A 16,463-nucleotide genomic window follows, 5' to 3' on the forward strand; every position below is an offset into this window, starting at 1 on the left:
TTTGCTTCTAAAAAATGTAAATTTTTTGGCCTTGCTGGTAAGTCCTTGTACTCATAATCGAAATCCAATTTGCACGAAATTTTACCTCTATGGTATCGATAAATTTCGACATTTATTACACGGAAATAATTTGTTTTTTCCCTGGTCTAATCGAACTATATTTCATTAATTCTTTACCTCGCAAAGTTTTTGAAAAAATCAAAATTTGGAGCCTCAGTTTTATATAACGGTTTGTTGGCTTTTGCCTCCTTTGTCAACCTAACGTTATCATTGGGGATGTAGATTTCTTTAATTTTTATCTTACTTTCAGTTGCGCTGTGCACACTATCGCATTCCATTTGAGTATGCCTTTCTGTAAGGTACTTCTGAATCATCTCAACGTCATATTTTTGAGATATAAACAAAACTGCATTGCTCATGATGCTGTTACGGTTCTGTGCCGTGCAACCATCAGAATAAATTATAATGGGAATCTTGCTGCCCAACTTCCAAAAATTTGTTTCTAAATAATGCAAAAGAAAAGATGCGAATGTTGATGCCTCTAGCCATCTGAAACGGTTTCATCAAACCAATAACATGTAGCAATTTTTTTCAGCTAAAGTATAGACTTTAAAGTTATGACAGCACAATTTGGTTCGTTCGTAATTATAATGCACTCGCATTTATTAACGGACATACCGTTACATCCTGTACATCTATTGCTACATGGTACAAATTATTTTGTGCATCCGTTCTATCCTTAACTTTTTCTGCTCTACAACGATCTTTTTCTTTGTCAGTTTCTTGACATTTTTTAGCATAAACCCTATGAATTTTCATTGCCATTTGGAAATTTTGCTACAATTTAGTGGTCTTCTTTTTGCAGTAGTGAAAAGACAACTTACTTAAATTTTTTAAAAACTCTTTTATTAAATTAAGTTCTGCACTTTTAGGACATTGAGTTTAGTTTAAAGATTTATTTTTGATTCCCACCTGGCTCTTTTTCAACCAATTTAAAATTGACCATTCTGTTATTCCAGTTGTAGCAATATACATTGTCTTGCAGACCCGAATATTTGTCGCCCGAGAATTGGTTTGTTGTATACGCCATTTTTAGGAATTTTGGGAAATCGCATTTAAAGGTTTGCATTCATATAAAAAAAAATAAACCGATAGAATTTTTTCTATTTTTCATATAATATAACTGTATTCAAAACTGCCCCGCCTCTTTTAGTTTTGGAATTATAAAGGTTTTTAGCCAAAATGAGTTTGTCGTATACGCCACCAAATTCAACTTTTTTCTCCATCCCATACACGTTCGACAAAGTGAACGCACGTACGACATTCCAATATTCAAGCATAAAGTATAATCACATACGAATCGGTATGAAAACCATCTAAAAAAAGTCAACTTTCAATTTTTAACAGTCTTTTTATTTATTTAATGAATAACGTTAACATAAGAAACAGTCTTTTGTAATTAAGGCAGTCTTACAAAAAAATTATTATAAAAACAAAGTAGACAAGTTAGTGAATATGAGATCACAAAGTATAAAAATTAAATAACATTTTGTTCAATAAAAAATGCAGTCATTCTATGACCATTTGCTTAAAAATAACTACAAATAATTTAAAAATACTTTAGGTTTATTTATTGTTTCATTTTGAATAAGGCTTCATAATAGGCCTGGTCTGCCTTAGGCATAAAAATAAAGAGACTTTTAAGGTCGTTTATTTTCTCTTTTGATAAAGGCTTAGAGAAACTTGCGACTCGAAGGGATAGACTGAAAAAAATTTCTGGAGTTTGCACAGTATTTTTGCTTGCTTTTGGTTAAATTTAAGAAATTTTACTTTAGTGAAAGGAATGACAGAGAAATTTAACTGGCTTGCTCTAAAACGCTTTAAAGTCAATTGGCAGCATTTGAATTATTTTTAAAGTTACATTTCTAAAATGCATAGCTTTAAGATGTCGCAAAAGCGAAAGCTGACTAAATACTTTCAGTTTCCAGATTTCGAAGGTACCTATCGATGGAGCTATGGACGCAGTCAACTTCCTGAATCAACGAATGTCCAGGCTCCGAAAATTTTTGTTCAATAACTTTTAAGGAAGAAGTGTTATTTAGTATGAAAAGCAAAGCAGTTGACATCATCTTATTTTTATTTTGGGGGACACAGGAGTCACTCCAAAGAGTCAGATAATATTTGTTGTATGTGTATATGATCATTCTTACTTTATTGTGGATCTCATACACGTACGACAAAACAATTTTCAGATTTTATTTTAAATTTTTGGTCGTATGTTTTAAGCCTATAGGCATACGACAAAACAATTTATAAGAAAAAAATTGCTCAAAATACATGGAATTTTTGTCGTATATGCCAAAAACTGGCGTGTACGACAAACGCAGACAAAAGCTTTTCTTTCATTCCAGTTAAGATTGTTCCAAATACGATCAAAAATTACCTTTCTTTCCTTATTGGACAACTTGTGGCATTCGTTCCTGGGACCCTTGTGTACAAACTTGCACTTGCATCGTTCTCCCATTAAACGGGCTCCTTTTTTTGCAGTTTGAAATTTATTTTTTTGGAATTTTGGTTTTGAGAACCCTAAATAGGACTTTCACTGCATCCGCAGCTCTTTATTTATATTTTTTTTATTTCGTTTTGAAATCGTTATAGTAACCGGGTCATTAATATCTTAAATAAGTAGGTTTTATCTTCATTTAAGTTTTTCGGATGGCAATGACTATAAAACATATCTCACCTTCCGTATATTTTAAATAATAATCTTCATCATCATGTCTCTCAAGGATTAAAATTTCTCTTAACATATTAATGGATCCATGGTCGACATAAGAAAAATTTAAACTCTGATTTTGATTATCATTTGCTTCATTTTCGTTAAGGAAAGCATTGAATTTTGATTATAATCGTCGTCAGAAAAGTGAGTTCTGACGTCAATCTGATTTCCATAACCACTGGACAAATTCTCGTATTCCATTGCATCACCTTCATCATCTTAAGTTATACAAAAATAATTCCTTTAGCTGCATCTTAAATAAATATAAAAATTCTTAATGAATGGGTCCTTACCATTGGGCACATCTAACAATTCTTGCTCAATATTATTATCAATCCTTGAACTTGATCTCGAATCATGAGCCTTTTCAAGGCTAATTAATGCAGAACCCCGTAAGTATATTTTTAAATTAGCCAAAGCAGAACCTCGTATTTATTCGTTGAATTGAAATTTCTAATAAACAATAAATAACATAGAGATGGTTTATAATTTTGTGTCTTATATATACATTTAACAATAAATATTACGAATTTAAACTTTCTTATTAAAAACACCACCTATTTATGCACTTAAACACAGAAAAACTTTACCCAGACGTTAGAACAAATCCATTTACTTACGTAGTAGGAAACTTACGAGGTACTGATTAATTTTGTATTTGATTTATAATACGAGTTTTTGCATTGTGTCATTCCCGAAAAATATTCATAACATCATTGTTGAGCTGAAAAGACCAAAAGATGGCTCTGAATCTGCTGATTTTAAGAAGAGAATAGGTTAAGAAGTTTAACCGTCGATATGCATTCCCTTCATTGTTACGAAACGAGTCAACATTTTCCTCCCATTTTTGTTTACTACTTTTTTTTGACACATCGTTTTGTTTGTCACGTTCAATCTGATTAAACATCACGTGCGTAGCGTCGGTCAGCGCCGTGGGTTGCAGGTAAGTCATGTTGGTAGTTAGGATGTTTTGATTGCAGAGGACGAGTGCTATAAAAAAAAATGTATAATATAACCATGATTAAAAATTCTTTTTCAGTACAACACCAAAAATATCTTTTTATTTAAAAACTAAAAAATTAAATCCAAAACAACACTCGAACACTACTTACAACATTAAAGAGAAAAGACAAAATGTAAATGACAGTTCACCGACTATCATATCACCCAAAATATTAAAGGGTAAGAGTAGAATGTAATAAATAAAAAGGGGAATCCCAATGCAAATGCACACTCACAAGCAAACTTTTCATAAAATTTGTGTACACATGAGTCAAATAAGTTTCTTTTCTTTTTGTGTGTAGAACGGAAATTCTTTTTATATTTCTTACCAACATTCTGGGCTTACAAACAAGAGTGATATATATATATACAAAAAAAAGTAGACTCAGTTTCTTTTTGATAAAATTGAAGTGGTTAAAACAGAGACTTTGCATATTAAGTAGATTTCATCATTTCAATAATTTGTTGAAGGTGGGAAGTAGAAAGCACGTCTTTCTTCAAATTGTTTCATTTCGTTTTCCATTTAACAACAAGACTCAACCAACTTGCCGAAGAACTTAAAGAAAACAAACCTTAAAACACAAGGAAGAGATTAATAAGACATTGAAAACGTACGAAACTAACCTTTATATTTATTTTTTACTGCTTCTGTTTCTACGGAAGGCCTTTTTTAAGCAATCAAAATAACTTAACGGCTAACCTTCGATAAGTTATATTTTACCGTTTGTTCACCGCCAATCAATAGCTTCACACGAAATTTTAATATACTTCCGGCAATAATTTATTGCCATCGGATATCGAATTTCTAGATATTTTGGCCTGTTCGTTTTTGGAAATATACCCTCCTTAAACAGAAAATATTGTATGGTATTTAGGTACCTATCCACTGGAATTCCAAATAATGGGGGGATGAATCTCCCTTTCACTTTGTTATGTTTCCATCGAACTATGAACGAAATTCCTGTGTACGTAGATATTAATAATAAATATTTACTTTTAGAATTTTTGGAAATTGATATACTATGTTCAATAGAAAACGGTTTTTTGGGACTTAACTTTCCTTGTTTTTGACTTTCGTAAACAGGTCAATTTATGAAATTTAAAAGAAACTTGGGAAGGAAAATTTATTTGGATGAAAGAACTTCTTGGTTTAAATGAACATACCGACTAAACGTTAATTGGGCATAAAGTGAATGAATTATTGAACACAATTAGTGAAACCAACAAAAATTACTTATTAGTATTTATGACTTATATTAATAAGAGATAGTCTATAATGTATAACGAAGTATGGCTACTTTCTATACATGTTGGTACCAAATAAAAGCTGATATTTTTATAAATTTTTGCTTCGGGGACTTTCATCTTCAATTTTTTGGGTAAAGCCAGGATCCCCATCATCAGCTAGGAAGGGAAGACATGTTTGGTGGCATAATCGGGAAAAACAGCCTGCAACGACAACACTTCCAACAACGGATTCAGGCTCAGGCACACCTAAACATCAACACCTCAACTTGGAATTCTCCAGATCAATCTACCGTCAAATAGATTGACCATACTGCGATCGACGCCAGACTAGCTTCCAGCATAGTTAATGTCCGAACTTTCCAAGGTAGAACAGGGAGATTCTGGGAGAAGGTACAACTTCGAACGGCTAAAATCGCAACAGATCGCCAAATCCTTTTCCGACAGAGTTACAAGTAACCTCTACGAAATTCTCTGCAGCCAATGCAATGTATCGGAAACCAGTGGCAATATTGAAAAGATGCAATCATAGAAGCCGCATCTGACGTGCTGGGTTTCAAGTAACCACCAACAAGAAACTCCTGGTTTGAAGAGGAATGTTGGCAGGCAAATGCAGCCAAACAACAGGCACACAAAGTGGTGCTGCATAGAGCTCTATGAGCAGAGTGCTGCTCATGAGCTCTATGAGCAGAAGAGGCGAGAGGAACACCGACTTATCAGAAGGAAAAAGAGAAGGCAAGAAAAGCGTGCGGCCAAAGATGTTGAGAGGTTTAAAAGCAGGAATGAAGATCGGTACATAAATGCTGAGGATAAGGAAGGACCACTTCTGCAGAATGTATAACGGCGACGAAGAACTGAATTCCGCTTTCAGGCAGGATGATCCACTCAACATAGACGACGAAAGCCAACAATCCCGTCCTCCCGACTTAGACGAAGTTGAAGTCTAATAAAGCCGCTGGAGCGGATGGCTTGAATGCCGAGCTTTTTAAAATAGCTGGAGATAAGTCGGCACCAACTAATCTGTAAGATATGGTCGGAAGAAAGAATGCCCGATGGATGGAACCTCAGTATTGTTTGCCCGATCCTGAAAAAAGGAGACCCTCTAAACTGCACCAACTATAGAGGAATCAGTCTACTTAACATCGCCTATAAAATCTTCTCTGCCGTAATATGTGAACGTCTAAAGCCCATCGTCAACAACCTGATAGGTCTTTATCAGTGTGGTTTTAGACCAGGAAAGTCCACAGTCGATCAAATTTTCACATTATGAGAGATCCTGGAAAAAACAGAAGAAAATCAAATCGACACCCACCATCTTTTCATCCATTTCCAGGCCGCATATGAAAGCATCTACAGGGACGAGCTGAATAGAGCCAAGTCTAGTTTTGGGATCCCTGCCGTTTGTGCAGGATGACCATGAAGAATTCGCGTTGCTCCCTACAGGTTGGAAACAACCTAACAGAACCTTTCGATGTCAAAAAAGGTTTTAGTCATGCGTTTTTTTCAACATCGTACTTGAAACTATAGTGCAGAGCTAAAACGTCAACACTAGAGGCACTATCTTTCAAAATTCTGTCCAATTATTAGCATATGCTGATAACATTGACATAATCGGAAGAACTCGGCTTTTGTGAGTATAGAGGCAAAGGTGGCAAAAATGGGTTTAACGGTCAATGGGTGAAAAACAACGTACATGCTACCATCAAGAAAGGACCTACAATACCAACGTCTTGTTGAAAACGTTACCATCGACAGACGTAACTTTGAGGTAGTCAAGGACTTCGTCCAGACAGATGCAAACAACACCAGTACTGAAATGAAACGAAGAATAACTATTGCTAACTGCTGTTTCTTTGGGCTAGTTAAGCAATTGAGTTACAAAGCCCTCTCTCGAAGGACCAAAGTGTCGCTGTATAAAACTCTCGTCATCCCCGTCCTGCTATAAGGTGAAGAAGCATGGGCTATTACAAAAACGGATGAGGGAACTTTGTGTCGTTTGGAGGGAAAAGTTCTTCGTATGATCTACTGTCACAGGATAGCGCAGTAAAGGAAGACTGCGGATCAGGTGGAAAGTGACTCGCCCAACTTGGAGCTCGAAAATGGAGACATCTAGGGACCGAACTAGATTAAGAAGTTTGTTGGGTGAGGCCCTAGTTCACACAGGACTGTAGCCCCACCTTGACTAAGTAAGTAAGTAAGAATGAGTTCTTGTATCTATCTGGTGAATTTTAATCTTTTGTATTAAGCTCTCAAGTTGAACTTTCTTAATTTTTAACTGAAGCCAAGACTTCTTTTAGTGCTTCTAGGTTAAGGCTCATATCGATGATCAAGGGCGGAGTAAAAGTTGCGTATTGTTAAAAAATAAATTTCAAAAATAGTTTTATTTTTTAAATTCACCGCTAGGGGTCGGACAGTGCGAAACAATTTTTTTTTTTCATTGTATCCGTCGCTCTATAACTTATGTATTTATCAATATGAACAAATTGAAGAAGGTTCCTTGCATTGTTTAAGCTCTTCATCTTCTTATCGTTCAGTGTTAGGTTTTCAAAGTTGAAAAACCATCAAAAAAACATTACATTTTAGTTCATACAAAAAATGACAAGGTTTTTTAGATGCATTTTTTGAAGAGTATTTTCAATTTAACAATATGATTTTTGTCAGTTTAAAAAATTCAAAACTATTTGAAATGAAAAACAAAGTTGCCTTCTATTTTAAAAAAAAAGCATTTTGGTTTTAAATAAAATAAACGTTGGCTTAGGATTTCCTGTTATTTGAATTCAATTTAAATCGAATTGGCTTTAGCTTTCACTCGCGTTTTTTGTTAACCTAAAGAAATTTCGAAATTTCTTGGGTTCAAGGGTGCCTGTGCCACCTTAATTTAAAAAAAAAAAAATAATTTTCGCGGGTACTGCCTCTTGCGAGGAACTGACAATTCCTTCAAGAGTAATTCTTGTCATGAAAAAGTGCTTTCTCAAACTAGCCGTTCGGATTCGGCATAAAATTGTAGGTCCCCTCCATTCCTGACAACATTATTCGCACACAGGAATGGTTGAGAGTTGTAAGTCACTAGGCCCTGGTTCACAACGGACTGTTGCGCCACCCCATTTGAATTTGAAAGAAATTTCGAACATTAAAGCTTCCACTTGGATAACTTTATTTTGAATAAGGTAATTCTTGTAAAGTAATTTCTAAAGTGTCCGGAAAAACAAAATGTTGCAATATTTAAGTAAATTTAAAACATTTGCTGGAATTTTTTCTAGTGATAAAAAATGGATACCTACTTGTTCAAAAAAACAAAACTTGCCAGGTACATATTTGGAATTGGAAAATGTTATCGACGCGTGTGCTGTCAAAGTACGAAGATGTTTGTCGCTTACCTTCCTCGAAGATGAAGAAAACTCACCTATGAAGCGAATATCGCTCGCACTTACGAAAGTCATAAAAATATACGTGATTTCTTCAATTCCAACTGTTGGTAAGTTCAGTGTTGAAAAAATGATTTATAAACTCAACGATAAAAGAAGTGCTCTAATAAAAACACCGAAAGTCAGAAGAACAAGCAATGCATTTGAACAACAGTTTAAGGAATTCAAAACCGTTATGCCAAATGACATAAGTGCTTGCAAGTGCCTTTATTTTAAAGTTGTTCTTGTCTAAAAGACAAAAAAGTTAAAGCAAAACAACGCTCCTTCCTGCAAGATCAAAGATCTCAAAGAAAAAAAGCTATGGAGACAGTTGTTGTTCCTGGAACAATTAAGCTCCAAAGATCCCTCTCAAGAAGATTTGCAAGCTCTACATCTTCACCTACAGATTCTTTAAACACCCAGGCTGAATGTATAACCGAAGACGATGGAACCCAAATCAATTCCGACATCGAATCTGTGATCTCAATGTCACCCTTGCCTGAAAAAAAATACGTAAATCTCTTCCGAACGTTACGAAGGTCGCAGACAGATTTAAAATATCTAATAGGGCAACAGCAACTATTGTTATAGCCGTCTTAACGGATTATGGAGTTATTAATGAAAAGGATCCGTCAAATTTTGTTGATAGAAGCAAACCTTTCTTTGTCCTGTGTAAAGTGATCGCTAAAACTTTACTACTTGCTGGCAGCACTTAGCCAAGTTTGGGAAACTGTGTACAAATTGCAACAGGGATAAATGTCATTTCAATCAGCTCAGTATTGTTTCTGCTAAAAATACTTAATACTAGTTAGTAGTTATAAATTAATACAAATATTTGTTATATTTCTCAAAAAAAAATATTCTTTTGTTGAATCTAAGGCTCAATTTTAATGAAAAGTGGGCATAGAACCGACAGCACAGTCGTTGATAAACACCCCCAAGAAGATTTAAAGTTGCAGCCAGTTGAAAGATAGGAGCAACCGCAAAACATGCACAAACGTTTCTTTGTTCAATCGAACATTTTTCAAGAATCTGAAATAAATAATTTATATACATACATAATGTAAATAACTTATTTATAAATATTTATTGAAAGTTACATAGTAACATTGGGTTAGGAAGTTCCAAGTTGCTTTATTCGTTAAGTTGATTCTCAGCAATTAAACTTTTGTGTTGTTATTTCTCGTTCTGGTGCTCTAATAGTACAATTGCATTGAAGTATACATTACTGTTCACTTATTTTTATTTTAACTTTCATATATTTTAATTTTTTCACTAAATTTTAAATTTAAAGTGGAGCTGAAGTTCACACAAATTATCTTTATCACAAAAAATTAATCATAATATATGAAAGTGACACCTAAATAGCTGTCACCAACAAACCATAGTAAAAAAGTTATAGTCAATTTGATAATCACCTTACGTGGAGCAAAATCATCAATTTTGATGGTCAACAATCAACAATCACCTTACGCGATTCCACCCCAGGCTGTCGGACGCTATAACTAAAATAATCAGCAAGCTAAAGTAGTGAAGAGGCTAAAACGCCCAGTTTTCGGGAAGACCTGAAACATTATAATGGCTAATTGGTTTCACTCCGTGTTGCGAAAGAGCTTTTTAAAAAACCAAACTTCTATGGTTGCTTATGTAAGAAAAGACAAAAGAGAAGTTTCAAAACAATTTCGAGTGGCTAGGAATTCTAGACTATGTAGTTCTTTGGGTCGATGCTATAATAGAATTAGTACAGTATATTATTAAGATTAGAGATAGAGAAATTATTCGGCAACTATTCTCGTGGATGGATCACCTTACGTTCGCTATGTTTCCAACAAGACTTGCCAGAAAGCGTTCTTTAGTTCCGGTAGTGCAAGGCTTCCACTTTAGGAAAGATAAACCAAAGCTGGCAAAACCGTGCCACCAGTGCCGGGAACATGTGTGAAGAGGTTGTATTTCACAAAAATTTAAATAACATCGATAATTTTGTTTAGATTAAAATGCCCGAGTAATTATTAATAAATAAATTATCTGGCTCAACAGTGTTGTTGAGAAGTAGAACTTGGTGACTTACAACTTTCAAGCATTTCTGTGTACGAGTAATTTTATAAGGGCAAAGGGGACCTATACAATTTTAAGCGGAATCTGAAAGGCTAATTTGGGAAAGCAACAATAAATACTCTTGGAGGATCTATCAATTCTCGGAAGTTGCAATACCCGTGAAAAAAATCTTATATGGCATAGGCAGGAATTGAACCCAAAACCTCTTGCATGACAGTCCTACGCACTTTTTTTTGTTGTAAATTCATTTTTATTACTTCAATCTTAAAGCTAGACAAAAATTCATAAAACTAGCCTAATTAACTACAACTTACTACTAACATACTGGTCCCATACGGACACTCTAAGTTAAACTATAACCCTTAATTCTAATGACTTTCGGCCCTAGTGTCTATTATACTTCATTAAATTTTATTTATTTTTGTATTTATTAGAAAATTGGGAAACAAACTAATATCAATATCCTTTTTTAACTTTACTTTAAAACTGCTTAAAATTAGGTCCTTAAATAAAACTTAAAACCAACTTAAACTACCTATTCTACCTATAAACTACTTAAAACTAGAACAACCACAGCAGCAAATAGAACTATCTAACATTTTTTGTTTTTCATTTTCCTTTCTTTTCGTCTTATTCCATGTTTTTTTTGCCACTATGCCTTTTCTACTCAAAAATAAACCCTTAAACTATAAGACAAGTATGTAAGCCAGCAAATGCTTAAAACCCCATCCCGACTACCCCCTATCAAGTGCCGATTGAAGCCACCAAAACTGGTTCTCCTGCTTCACCCTATCGGTTCGGTCCCGTTCGGACAAAGCCCTACTGAACCGAAGGAGCTCTGCCCCGCCTTGTGCCATGATGTCCCGATTGTACGGTTTGTCGTCTGACTTTATAGATTAGCGGAACTGCCAATCTATCCTGTATCAGACCGTATCTAAAAAGAGGAATGCCTCTGGTGGAATGAAGCCGCTCAAGCGTTCACTTTCAAAATACTCGACGTTCGGATGGAACGCCCCGAAAATGAATTTGTTGGTAGAAGACATATCTCTTGCAATGTGACCTCGAACGAGTTTTATCACGACATTGTCAATTGTGTTGATTCGAGCCCTGTTGTATAGGACCTCGTTGGACCGGAACAGCGTTGTAGACACTGCCGCTCGAACACCCGATACTTCTCCATCTGGGAAGGGGCAACGTTGAACCACACAGGACAACCATAAACGATCATTGGCTGTATGAGGTCCATGTAGCAAATTACTTTCACTCTGGGGTCAAGTTGACTGCTGTAAAATAGCCGTTTCGTCATAGCGAAGGCTCCTCTGGCCCTGGTCAGAAAAGCATTTATATGTATGTCGAAATATAAATACTGATCTAACAAGATACCATGGTACTTTACTACAGTTTTGCTCGCCAATGGCTGCCCTTGAAGATCAACGATAACCCTCATGCGCCAATTCTTACACGTATCCCTCGTGTCCGACTTCTTGACATTTATTTTCAGTTTCCAGTTGTCGAAATATCGCACAGGCCATTTTTAATTGAAATGTTGTATTAGAAGTTACATTCCCACTTTTGACAACAGACTTTTTACCGTTAAGCATATCATTAAGTATATACAACAATGCAAGCAGCAAGCCTGCTCCAGTGTTAGGTAAAGACCCTCTAACCATACGGTGTCAAATGCCTCCTCCAAATCAACCAGAACAGCACCTTTTCATTGTTGTTTTGATTTATTCCATTGGATATAAGAAACAAGTTTAGACGCAGCACGAATTGTGTCATGACCCGCCTTGAACCCGATCTGTTTATCCGGAGTTATTTTGTTGTCCGCAGCCCACTTAGTCAGAGTTCTATTGATGATCTTTTCGAAAAATTTGCTGATGCTCGGAAGAATACTTATCGACCGAAGATTTGACGGGTTGGAGTTGTCCTTTCCTTCTTTCGGGAGAGGATGAACCACAGCTGTCTTCCAATGCACTGGATAATATGCATTATTCAGTGCATTATTAAAGAGTGCGGTGTAAATGTCAATTGCCTCTATCGCGATAAATGTCTTAATAAAACGTTGGATAAACCATCGACACCTGCTGACTAGTCCTATACACACTTATCATCACGCCACGGGTACTACTCGAGCAACTATTCTCATAAAAAAATTCAATTAGTTTGCTCCTCTCTAAAGTGCTGTATTTCAATCTAGCAAATCTCTCAAGTTTGCTTTAAAAGTACCTTAAAAAAGAAAAGAAACAATATCAAAAACAGGACAGTGATGATTTTATGAAATTAGGAAAAATCTTTTGATTCAACTTGGATAATCTACGATCCTTTCGTATTCGATACTTTTGAAATCGATGTGAGTTGGAAAGAAAATATTAAATTAAAAACGATTGACTTCGTATTCCTTTATCAAGTCACAAGTCTTTGAATAAAAAAAATAAAAACAAAATAACGATAAACCATTTCCGACAAATTAAATTCACCTTACTACTCCCTGACAAAAAAACCTTCTTAGGTAACTTGACTTGACACTTATTTGCTTAGTATATAATTCCGTTTTCCGTGTTTTTGAAAATTCATATTCTTAAAGTATGCGTTTATAAAAGTGGATAAAACCACATTTTTAATGGCTGGTGTACCGTAAACTGTACAAACACATACCTTCGAAAATTTTGAACTGCTAAAAAAAACATTGTCTACTTTTGTTGTGTGGATATCCTTCTATTTGGTTATGCGACCCAAAATGCAACCGTCAGCTTTTCGTTATTGCTACCCTCCGAAAAAAAAGTATAGAGTTTGTCATAAAAAAAGGATCCTACTCCGGATGTTTAAAATAAAATCACTAAAAATTAAGAATGTGCACTAAAGTTGATTTTTGTTTGCGTTTTATTTTGTTGTTTCAGTTTTTCTTGTTTTTTGTGGTCCCTATACCTAAAGCCAAAGTTGAAACACAACCAACCCGACACTCGCACCCGCACATCAGCATAGCAATCACCTGGCAGCCTGGCACTGGCTCCGACTCCGGGTTTCTAAAGGCATGATGTAAAGATGGATAGATGGCAGATGCTAGAGGATAGAGGTTATCTGGACAGACATTATGTGCTGTGCTATGCAGTACTTGGGGCTCTTAACTAAAGTGGTAGTGGACGATGAGGATAAGGACGAGGACGATGAGGTAACATTAACCATCATCCTGGACCTTATTCTCTTATTGCTTTTCATTACCTTTACATAAATGGTATACGGTACGGTATACGACTGGGGTTTGAGTAAGGTGTGATAGGAGGTTGTGGGCGGTAGGCGGTAAAGATACACATTTCGTTGGATCTATTAAGCCAGAGGACGAGATAAAGGATAGGATGGGATGCCAATGCCATTGGCCATAGGGCGGAATTTTTATGACAGGAATTTGTTATGTGCTACGGAGGACGCGTAGAGGATTTGAATAATTTATAAGGACAACTACCAGTTAAGGCAACGGTGACAACGGCAGCGGTTGGTCGGTTGGTTGGTTGGTCGTCGCTCGTTTCGCCTGTGGGCCATGTTTACATGGTAATTGAAAACATTCTCACATGTGGACAGGACATTCTTTAATGTTGATCGGATATAATGTACGTATGTGTGTATGTTTGTAATGTAGGTCATTTTGTTGTTCTTTGGTGACAAGGCATAATGTTGGATTTAAGTTGATCGAATGAGTTGGTACATTTACTTTACCTTTACGGAAGCTAAGAGGTTTTCAAGGAAGCAACGAAAAGATAAATGTACAATAGATCATATGAAAATAAGTTGGTGCTTTAAAAGGCAATGAGATGTTTGTGCAAGCATCTACTCTTGATGTTAGAAAAGGAAACATTTTGGTAGGAGGATACGGATACCGGTTTCACTTGAAGATCTCGTATATACCAAGTTGAGTAATGGGTTAAGAAGATAGGTAAATTATTTATAAGTGCGTCATTATTCTTATGAAACTTATGTTTATAAAATGTAGTCCTTGAAGTTACACTGTGCGTAAAGCAGAACAAAAGCGAAGGTATTACAAGAACTTTTAAATACTACTTTTTAAAAATAAAAGGTGGTTAAATTTTAAGGGCCGTTTTTAATTTTCAATAAAACACAAATTATTTACAAAATTACTGTTATTTCTTCTTGTTATGATAAAATTGATATAGTTCAATTATGTATGTTCAGGATTAAACAACATTCAATATATTTATCATCAATTCAAACTATTTTACATTATTTATTTTATTTCAATCATTCAAATCATTGAATTCATGAAATTTACTTTAAAATCATTCATACCTAAATTCATAAAAGTTATATCATTTACACATTTTACCAAACATTCAAACCATACACTATGTTATTTCTACAAATTTAAAATTGTCCAGTTAATTTTTTGCCTACTTAAATCTTGTTGGAATAATAATTTGTTTGAATAATTTACTATTGGCAATGTCGGCTCCCACTGGAAATTGTATACCAGTACCAGATTATAATGAATTCTTTATACTTAAATATACTAATAAAGTCAGTCTTTTCTCTTGTTATCCTACACGACGGTTGTCTTCTTTTGTGACTCATAAGTTAACAGGTTATGGGCCCAGGTCACGTGAGCCTGCAGAAAGTATAAAATTAGAGTGTGTTTTTTTTTAAATCAGAAATGGAGTCTGAAAGTTTTAAAATAGAAAAATTGCTTGATTCTGAACAATATTCCATATGGAAATTTCAAGTTCAAATTTTACTTAAAGCTTCTGGTCTATTTGAACATGTAAATGACCCGAACAATAAACCAGTAAAGGGGGAAAATGAGACCCAGGTAATTTTTGATGCTAGGTTATTAAATTGGACGAAAGTCGATAGCAAGGCTCAACGCATAATTGCAACGAGCGTAGGTTCAACACCGCTTCGTCACATTGTTAACTGCAACACTGCACAGGAGATGTGGACGAAGTTAAAGGCGGTATATGAACACACTTCTAGTACGAATGTTCACATGTTGCTACAAAGATTTTATAGTTTCGAGAAGGAGCCTGACGATGACGTTGCGACTCACATTTCCAAGTTGGAAAATATTGTTAGGCAGCTTAGAGATGTTGGAGAGCAGGTTTCCGACAGCATGGTGATTACAAAGGTGTTGATGACTCTCACTGAAAGTTTCCAACATTTCTTTTGCGCTTGGGAATCCACGGCAAAGGAACAACAGACGTTAGAGAATCTGACTTCACGGTTAGTGATGGAGGAAAAACGTATGCATTCACATTCATCTAGTTCAGGTAATTCCATTAAAGGCACAGCATTAATTGCAAAGCAGAGGAACAAGAAGCAGCAACAGCAGAAAGTCTCCAAACCTGGAAAGTGCTTTAGGTGCAATGAATTTGGTCATTGGAAAAAGGACTGTCCAAAAAAGTTTTCCGATAGAAAGAAGACTGGAAACCGGAATGAAGTACAAAGGGGGGAGGCTCTCATGTGTAATTCTGAATTATGCTCTGTGCAAGGATGGACTGGAAGTACAAGTGAGGTTGAAACGGGGGGAAAAATATTTTCTGATGCTAATGAAGTGAGGACTGGAACTTCAAGTGAGGCAATGGAAAAGAGGAAGATTTTGAACTTTGATGATACTTTGTGGACTGGAAGCTCAAGTGAGGATAAAGGGGCGGTATATATATCTTGTGGTGGTGACGAACTGAAGACTGGAAGTGTAAGTGAGGAACAAACGGAGAAGAAAAATTTCTTGGCTGCATTGGTTCGAACTAGGACTGGAAAAAGAAGTGAGGGGCGAAAGAATAATATATTGACAAGTACCTGCAATGCGTTGATAATGAATAATGGTGAAATTGATGATAATCGGTATCTCGACTCCGGTGCTAGCGACCACATGACCCATAAAAGAGATTGGTTTGTGCGTTTTGAAAGATTTTCTAATCCAATTGACATAAGAGTAGGAAGTGGTCAAAAGATTTTAGCACTGGGAACAG

This window comes from Eupeodes corollae, chromosome 1, assembly GCF_945859685.1.
Source record: "Eupeodes corollae chromosome 1, idEupCoro1.1, whole genome shotgun sequence".
NCBI classification, from domain to species: Eukaryota; Metazoa; Arthropoda; class Insecta; order Diptera; family Syrphidae; genus Eupeodes; species Eupeodes corollae.